The sequence below is a fragment of the Macrobrachium nipponense genome, chromosome 12 (assembly GCF_015104395.2).
Source record: "Macrobrachium nipponense isolate FS-2020 chromosome 12, ASM1510439v2, whole genome shotgun sequence".
NCBI lineage: Eukaryota > Metazoa > Arthropoda > Malacostraca > Decapoda > Palaemonidae > Macrobrachium > Macrobrachium nipponense.
In genome coordinates this window covers 36,319,767-36,329,766 of record NC_087205.1, presented here as the reverse complement: position 1 = coordinate 36,329,766, position 10,000 = coordinate 36,319,767, and the positions used below count along the sequence as shown (strand labels likewise).

General features: G+C 37.1%; 1 protein-coding gene and 1 long non-coding RNA gene across 3 annotated transcripts in view; both read right to left on the bottom strand.

Annotated features, from left to right (window-relative positions):
- The window catches only part of LOC135224489 (regulating synaptic membrane exocytosis protein 2-like), a 418,548-nt gene that overhangs the window by 230,934 nt on the left and 177,614 nt on the right, over nt 1-10,000 (bottom strand). The window lies entirely within an intron of this gene.
- The window catches only part of LOC135224990 (uncharacterized), an 82,464-nt gene that overhangs the window by 65,042 nt on the left and 7,422 nt on the right, over nt 1-10,000 (bottom strand). The gene's annotated exons all lie outside the window — the stretch shown is intronic.

The window sequence follows — 10,000 nt, the reverse complement described above, 5'->3', positions numbered from 1 at the left end:
TTTGTATCTATGTGTGGAGAGATACAAGTGTTTTTCGTCTTTTGATGTTCGGGTGAATGGATTTGGAAAAGGAAGGCGTCGATGCTTTTGGTTTTTTCATGGTGTTTTCGTTTTGGAGGACAAATAAATAATGGAGGTATATATATATATATACTATATATATATATATATATACTATATATATATATATATATATATATATATATATATATATATATAATATAATATATATATAAGTCATATCACATTTCCGTGATTTCATATACATATATCGAGCTACAATGTCCTTTAATATCTAATTCGCTCTACCTCGGAATTAATATATTTTCATATATGCTTAACCGAAGGGAAATTTTTTCTCGATAATAGATTTGCCTGGACCAGGGCGCGAACCTATGGATCCTTTCAAACCAGGAAACGTCAGTGAAGCTTTATCTACTACACCACCGCGAGAGCCTCTCGCGGTGGTGTAGTAGATAAAGCTTCACTTGACGTTCCTGGGTTTTGATCTAAAGGATTCCATAGGTTCGCGCCCTGGTCCAGGCAAATCTATTATCGAGAAAAAAAAAAAAAAATTCCCCTTCTGTTAAGCATATATGAAAATATATTTAATTTCCGAGGGTAGAGCGAATTAAGATATTAAAGGACAATTGTAGCTCGATATCTATAGTATAATATATATATATATATATAATATAAATATATAATATATAAATATATATTATTACACTCCTTCACACCATACACACACACACTCACACACACACACACACACACACACACACACACACATATATTATATATATATATATATATATATATACATATATATATATATATATCATATATATATAATATATATATATATATATATATATATATATATATATATATATATATTACTCTTTTGTTGCTGCTGATGTTCTTGTCGGGATGTTAAGAGAGCCCGGTAGAAAAGCCTAAAAAGGTCTGATAAAGGTGTTTCGCGTTGCGTTAAAGAAACAGGAGAGTGATCGCCATTCTAATTCTTGTTTTTATCTAGTCATTATATTTCTTTTATTCAAGTTATTGTTTCTTCCTTCTGTCTGCTAATAGACATAGTCATCGTTCTTTCCTTATAAGATATATCAAAATATCATTATAATCATATCATTATATTCCCTTACTCTCGTTCTTATCACCTTTGTCCTAAGTTCTCTAAATTATTCTAGTTATATTTCTTTTATCATCATTGCGCCCTTTCTTTTCCTTCTTCTTCTCGCTGCGTTCTCTCAACACATTGCCACTTTCGCTCCTCAGATAATCATGGAGAAGCAACACGAGTTCAGGATACGAGAGACACAATACCAAATCAGGAGGGACGATCCGACAAAGGAGGTCTTATTTGCTCCAACGAATCGCTCCCAACCGCCAGCCAACCAGCAGCCAGTGGAGTGCTATCAGGAAGAAGCAGCCAACAAACAAGAGATGGTTTCGTGCGCACCAACGGTAAATGATGTTTGCGCATGCTGGTACGATTATATCGAGAGAGAGGAGAGAGGAGAGCAGAGAGAGAGAGGAGATTAGATTGAAGAGAGACGAGAGAGAGAGAGAGAGAGAGAGAGAGAGAGATAGAGAGAGAGAGAGAGAGAGAGATTATTTGAGTACTGTTGTTACTTTATTGGAATTATTAATTTTGTTTTTCATCATTAAAGGAAGGTTTACAGACATGTGGTATATACTAGTACACTCGCCTTCATTCAGAGAGTAGACTGTTCTTACATTATGGATACTTCATTGTTCATAAAAACCATTCTGAATTATATAATACAATCACTTTCCCGTGCGGTCTAGCTTTTGGAATACCCTTTCATATGTCAAATAGTTTCAGAAATAAAAAGAATAGAAGAAATGAGAGAAAAAAATTACATTCTATTTTCGAAAGTTTGTCTGTAAATATGTTTAGAATTACCCAGCAAGATGAATAAATAAGGAATAAGAGTGAAGAAACGAATAGACATTTTATATCACAAAGATGATCAATCCCTAAATATGTTTAGAATTACCCGGCATAAACCCATCAGGTAACGTGACGCAGCAGCACCGGGAATATCGGGATAAAATTGTATGCAGGGCCATTTATCCTCAATAAAGGTTTCCGATATGGAAAAAGGATGATGTTCCAGAGGGACCCAGGGGTCAGATTCCGTTTAAAATTTCGTTTAATATCGTCATGCCACATTAGCTGATGCCCAGGACGACCAAAACTCCTGTTGCTGTGATGGACAATTCATTTCGACAGGAAAACCCCAGGAATAAGTGCCGGGGAACACTGCGGCGTTTAATGGAGTCATAAACGCTCGCAAAATGCGTAAATATAAACGTTAGAAATTTTACCATTAAAGGTTTACTCTTCGGCTCACTCTCGTGACATACATCGCGTGCTGGCCGCCTTCGTGTCTTGGGTACAGGTGTGTGAGCTCTTCCACAAATTGAATAATGATCCCGTGAAAATAAATATCCCTTCGAGATGCAGAGAGGCATCGGCTATGCTTCCAGGGGGAGGTAACATGTTGTGGATGGAAATATTGACCCACCCAGAGCTATGTATATGAGGCCATGTGTGCCTTCAGTGAAGAAATCTGAGTTAATTTGAGTATTTAGCATTTAAAAGGTCATTTCATCCACAGAAGGGAGAGGTAAAGCAATCCCCTTTCAACCGGGTAGTCCCAGACGCTAAGCAGAGCAGAACCACACACAAGTAGCCTCATAATCCCATTAGTAAACAGGCAGTCCACTACTTTTCTATTTGCATTTGAGGATTGCACTAGGAAAAGCGTATATACAAGAAGCCTCAAGGACGGTTTGATAAAGGGACTGAATTAGGGAGAAGAGTACGATAATCTTCTTTCAAAAGCGTTGTTTAAAGGATAGGAATCTGAGTTTCTATGTCTAGATTATTTTTTTTTAATATTCAAGGTTGGTAGATGGTACTAAACCCTTTCCTTCTAATGTATTCCCCCCAAACCCCCCCCCCCCTCTCTCTCTCTCTCTCTCTTTCTTAAAAAGTGCTATATGAGGAAAGATCATAGGCGTTCAAATGACACTCATTTACATACCGTATGTCAAAGAATTCCGAGACAGCTCTATGTATGAAAGGGAATAAAAGCCTAATTCCAGACATTTGTAGTTATAGGTATGATTTCACTTTGCACTTAATTACGGTGTACATTAAAATACATGGCACAATACCTCCAAAACAAATGAAAGACGAAGGCCATGAAGGTTAAAATTGAGTACGTTTATCCACTGACGTTGACAGTTTAAAACAAGAGTGAATACAAGTAGAAGAGTGCATTTGGGTGTACGGATGGTAGTAAAAATCATGGATGAAATAAGTAATTCCCATCTGAAGGACAGAACTGAATCGATGAAGTCAGTTCCTGGGAAGATTTCTTCCAAGCAGACTGAGTCAGTCTCTCCACTTTAACGAGATTGCTGGGGGGCGACTTGAAAGGACGGAATCCCGGGTAATTTCCAATATCTCCTCCCTCCTTTTTTTTTCTTCTCCTACTGGTCCATTTTCACTTTCTGGCTTTTGGCGCCATCTGTTGGCTTTCGATCGAAAATAGAACACGCAGTTTCTTGTGATTTATCAGTGGTTGGAAACTGGAAACGCCAATGTACAAAATATTCCTCAATTTGCTTGTTATTGTCTTTTATCTGTAGTTACATACACGTAATTATTTTGTGTTATTATGTGTTCATTTGCTTAATTTTTTTACTTTCCTTTTGATTGCCTGTCAATTGATCAAACACAATTATAGAGATTCAACAGGCTTAACTCAATAATGAAGTTAGTAAGGAATAGTTGAAATGTCCGACAGTTTTAAAATAATCCATAAATATTCATCAGCGAACTATTTTGAAACTTTTGTATCAACAAAATAACTTTTAATGAACAGAAAGTAATTTACAGCATATACCAAGCCAAATGTTTTAATTTAAAGTATAATGCAATTTAACCACAATAGAATTGCGTTTCAAATTCATAAGCTGTATAAATATAAGACTGATAAATATTAAATATATTTCTTAGTGTTCAAAACATGATACACATTCAGTTGATAATAATAATAATAATAATAATAATAATAATAATAATAATAATAATAATACTTTATTAAAAGTAAAGGCTACTTCAGCGGCGTTACACTTGTAGGGATTCTTCTCTATTTTCCGAATAGCGGCTTTTTCCGCACTACTTAAACAGGCTAGTAGAGCGCCTATAGAGGTCATGATCAAATACAGTGTCAAAATCGATGTATATATTTGAAAATTACAGATAAACTATGATATCATAGTCATCAAAGTCCTCAACGATTATCTCTCTCTCTCTCTCTCTCTCTCTCTCTCTCTCTCTCTCTCTCTCTCTCTCTTTCTTGAAGCAAGCTTTCGTCTGGAGCTGCCAGACATCCTCTAGGGGTGGAAGCTGAGGGTAGACTGCTTTTGGTGTTTTGTCCGTATTCCTTATATTTGGGGTCGTCAGCTGTGGCGGTAAGTCTTCTTTTTCATTGGTGGCTTGAGCCAGGTCTCAAGCCACTTTCGCCGAGTCGATGGTTGCGAAGCAGCAGGTTCTGCTGCCGTCTAGACCTCCTGAGCTGTGCAGTAACGTTGTTAGACGTAGCGTTGCGCTGCGGGACGTCACGGCTAATTTGATTTTCGTTGCCTGTAGGAGTATCTCGTTCGGGGGCGTTGTCTTCCGTAGAGTTGTCGTGATCGGTGGTGTCATTGTTGGTGGCAGGTCTTCTCATACTCGTCAGGAGGAGAAATTCTTCCTGCGTCGTATTTAGTGTTGGTTTTATTTGCTGGATGAGAAGCGCCTCCAGCAGGCGTAACCGACTGGCATCAAGGGCCTTTCCGATGATCTTCGTGTTCTAGGTGATGGCATCCCGGGAGATGGCCCTCTTGATGTTTGGTGCAGGCGGGATTCTTGATAGCCCCCTCTTGGGCGTGGCATGAGAGTCTCTTAGACAGGCGCATGCTAGTCATACCTACGTAGGCGCCGCTGCAATCATGGACTGGGCATGTATACTGGTACACCACATGTGTCTGCTTCAGGGGGTCTCGTACCTGTGGAGAGGGATTATTTTTCTTAATAAGGTCGCGCGTCCTCCGATTCTGGTAGTACATCATCAAGTCGATATTCTTGGTACTGTCGGTCGGGGATACATTTTCGGAAATAATTTTCTTAACGGAGTCCTCTTCTTCATGGAAATGGGAACTCATGAAGGCTTTATAGTACAGCTTGATATTATCCTGCGGGCGTGGCTGCGGGCTCTCACTACTATACCATTTCCCCAGGGCTGTGCGGACTTCCTTACTGATTAATATATTTGAATATCCGTTATTCACGAGTACTTGGGAGGCACGGTCGTGTTCCTGGTGAGTGTCCCGCCAGGTCGAGCAGTGGGAGAGAGCTCTCCTGACGAAGGCCCTGACGGTGGTGCTTTTGAAGGCTCTAAGAACCAGATATGTTCAAAGAGCGATGGATGGAAATACCTTCTTACCCATATGTACGAGGTGCAATATGATAACGAGACCATAAACCACATTGGAAGCAAATGTCCAGCACTCGCACAGAGCCAGTACAAAAAGGGGCATGATTCAGTAGCACAAGTCCTCCACTGGAGCCTGTGCAAAACACACCAGCTACCTTGCAGTACTAAATGGTTCGAACACCAACCTGAGGGAGTGATAGTTAACGATCAGGCAAAAACCCTCCGGGACTATGGTATCAGAATAGGGTGATATGTGCTAATAGAACAGACGTGACGTTGATTGACAAAATCAATAAGAAAGTGCCAATCACTGATGTCGCAATACCATAGGACACAAGAGTAGATGAGAAAGAAAGAGAAAAAATTAATAAGTATCAGATCTGAAAATAGAAGAATATGGGATATGCCAGAGAAAATTGTACTCATAATCATAGGAACACTGAGCACAATCCCTAGATCCCTGAAAAGGAACCTGGAAAAACTAGGTGCAGAAGTAGTTCCAGGACTCATGCGGAAGAGTGCGCTACTTGAAACAATGCATGTATTAAGGAAATTGATGGACTCCTAAGGAGCAGGATACAACCCGTAACCTAACGCTATAAAAGCCACCCTGTCAAATAGGATGACTGCGACAGACCAAAATAAATACCAAATAAATAAATAAATAAATAAATAGATAGATAAATAAATAAAATAAATAAATAAATGAAATAATGATAATTTTAATAGTAATAATAATAATACTGAAGAAACAAATCCTCAGTTATGTACCTTACTGTGAATTTGTTTCTCCATTTCAAGACCCATGCTTTAATGAATATCTTTTTATATATAATAATAATAATAATAATAATAATAATAATAATAATAATAAATAATAATAATAATAATAATAATAATAATATTTATATAATAATAATAATAATAATAATAATAATAATAATAATAATAATAATAATAATAATAATAATAATAATGGTACATACATGCACAGGAATATATTCGTAATTTTTCTGTTACAATTTACATAAAATAAATGTCGTTATTAAATATGAAATTACACATACCAGCTGTTCCACTATTCACATAATAATAACAATAATAATAATAACAGAAAGGATTGCCAAAGCCTATATACACTGTGGACGCATCGCATAAAATAGGAGACAATTTAATACTACATTGGGAGTTTAATATTGAATGACTTACAAGGGTTTAGGTTCCAGGGACCGGTCGCAAGAGAGTATCAGATCCCGTTAAATAATCATTGTTAGATGGGAGCACTGTTTCCCGAGCGTTGTCAAAGAATTTGGAAATTATTGTTGTTATCATTATTATTATTGTGGTTGTTGTAAATGAAAAAAACACCATTATATAAATAATCGTATTATTTGTAAAAGATAAAATTTATCTAATGTTTGCGGATTTTAATTTACAACATTTTAGTCATAACATCGTTAATTTCTTGGAATTATCATTATTACAGGTTTTATATAAAATAATGGCTATTTTAGCCGCGTTTATTTTGTATAATAGTTTATTTATTCTTCCTAGTACTAACTTTTCCTCTGTTCTCAAATTGGCTATCAAAACGACAAATAAAGAATTCATGTCAAAAACGGGGTATTTGTCAAATTGAATATATATTGACAAATATCACGTTTTTGACATGATTTCCCCATTTGGCGTTATAATGGCCAATTTGAGTATAGAAGAAAAGTCAGTAATAAGAATAGAGAAACTGTTATACAAAATAAACGCGGCTGAAATAGCCTTTATTGATTATTATTATTATTATTATTTATTATTTTATTATTATTATTATTAGTTATTATTATTTATTATTATTATTATATTCGTGTAGTAGCTGGGACAAAACCATCTTTCCAAACATATTATATCAAAAATAATGCAGCATTTAACCTGATTTTTTTTAAAATAAATCACTTCTGTAAATTCTGCCCATTATTCTTTTAAATAAAAACATATTTATTATTATTATTATTATTATTCTTATTATTATTAGTTAGTTATTATTATTATTATTATTTTTTTTTTTGCTCGATTCAACAGTTCCTCCAATTCGACTGGGTGGTATTTATAAGTTGTGGGGTTCCGGGTTGCATCCTGCCATCCTTAGGAGGTCCATAACACTTTCTTGCTATGTGTGCCGTTTCCTAGGATCACACTCTTCTGCATGAGTCCTGGAGCTACTTCAGCCTCTAGTTTTTCTAGATTCCTTTTCAGGGATCTTGGGAATCGTGCCTAGTGATCCTATGATTATGGGTACGATTTCCACTGGCATATCCATATCCTTCTTATTTCTATTTTCAGATCTTGAGTACTTATCTCCAATTTTTCCCTCTCTTTCTTCTTTCAACTCTGGGTCCCATGGTATTGCCGACATCAATGGAGGTGATACTTTCTTCATTGACTTTGTTCAATCAACGTCACCGTCTGGTCTGTTTGCAACGTATCACCTATCCGTTCCTGATACCATAGTCCCAGAGGAGCTTTGGCTCCTGATCGTTTTCTATCACTCCTTCAGTGGTTGGTCTCGTACCACTTATTACTGCAAGGTATGATTGGATGTTCTTGCACAGGCCTCCAGTGGGAGGGCTTTTGCTACTGAACTCATGGGGGGGGACCTCTTTTTTGTACTGGTTCGTGCCAAGTGCCGGGGCAGTCACCCTTGCTATGTGGTTTATGGTTTCACTTTTCGTATTATTGCACTTGCCTACATATGGGGAGAGATGTTATTTCCGTCTACGTACTTTGAACAATATTGGTTCTTTTTTAGGGCCTGATCTTGTTTTGCCGCTGTTAGCAATTCCTTCAGTGTTTCCTTCTTTAGATCTTCCCCTCGTGTAGCCATTGGCAAATTGTCATCGCTTGGCTAGTTCTTTAGTCTGTATCAGCGTTATTTGTCCGTGCATGGGTTTTGTTGTGCCAGCTCCTCTGTATTTCTGGTCTTTCTCCTGTTCTATCTTAGATGTCTGGGTTCGTTCGTCTGATTTTGACTTAGTCCTTCCTTTTCCCATGGACACGCTTTAGCCACTAGTCTTCACTGAGGTTCTTTCAGATATTGACCCAGTGCTCTGTTTTCCGATGTTGACGCAGTCTCCCTATTACTTAAGTAGTCCTCTACCTCCTATTCCTTTAGTGTTATGGTATAGTCTGTCCAGTATTTGCCTCCTTGTTTGGGGTAGTGGCTTTGTGTATTGTTTTTCAATATGTTTCCTGGTTTTTGATCTATTGCTGCGGAGTTCTGCCTTCGTCCATTCCACTATTCCTGCGCTGTATCTGATTACTGCAACTGCCCATGGTGTTTAATGGCTTTTATCAATATTTCCGGCGTTTGAGGTTTTGACTTGAGTTATCGCCTTGAGTCTATTGGCATATATTCTTTCCTGATAGTTGTCCTTCCATCTCTGGGTTGGGTTTTATATTCTCCTCCCCTTCCATTATTCCCAGGTATTTGTATCCTGTCTCAATATATGATGTTTTGATGTTGCTCCCATATGGGAGTTTTATCCCTTCAGTTCTCGTTACTTTGCCTTTTTTGTATGTTGGACTAAGGCGCATTGTTTTTCTATTCCAAACTCCATCCTGATGTCCCCAGAGATACAAAATCTTTACAGTCTGGATTTAGGGTATCTATTTCCTTGATGGCTCTTTACCATACAGCCTTGGATGTCGTCCAATGAACATCAGATGAGGTTGATTCTGCGTTGTCCTCTGTTTCTTGAGTTGTACCCGGCATTCCCATCTTCTGTTAGTAACGTTTTGTTCATTGGGAATCATGGCTACTACGAAGAAGGTAGTTGGGGGACAGGGAGTTCGCCCTAGGAAGATCCCTCTACCTGATAGTTAACCCTATGCTAGTCTTATTCCAGAGCTTGTAACGTATTGTATTCCAGTTGCGCATTGTATTTTTGAGGAAAGCTGATTGGTATTTGCCTATGCCCCATATAATTTTCAGGCTTATCTTATTAGCCATGTGTGTGGTATCAATGTCGGAAAGGCTTTCTTATAGTCTATTATTATTATTATCTTTATCTATTATTAGTTATTATTTAGAATTATTGATTATTATTATTATTATTATTATTATTAAGTTTAAGAAATAAGAAAAAACCTTGTTTTAATTTCCCATGGTTGTTGGTTATTTACCGTAATGGTCATAATTATCAGTTGATGACATCATTGTTTACTACTACTAATAATATAATAATAATAATACACTTCATCTCATTTGTTGTTATCTATTTGCCTGGCGATTTTGCTTTCAGAAATGCTGATATCTCCCAACAGAAACCTATCATAAAAAATAATGACCCAGCATGCGTCCCTCCTAATTACCCACCCTGGAAAATCGTTCATTAAGAGTGGGGGTAAACAGTCATTAAGCCTTGGCTGGCTAGACCACTTGATAATTGGAAGGCCCTCTGAAATTAGGG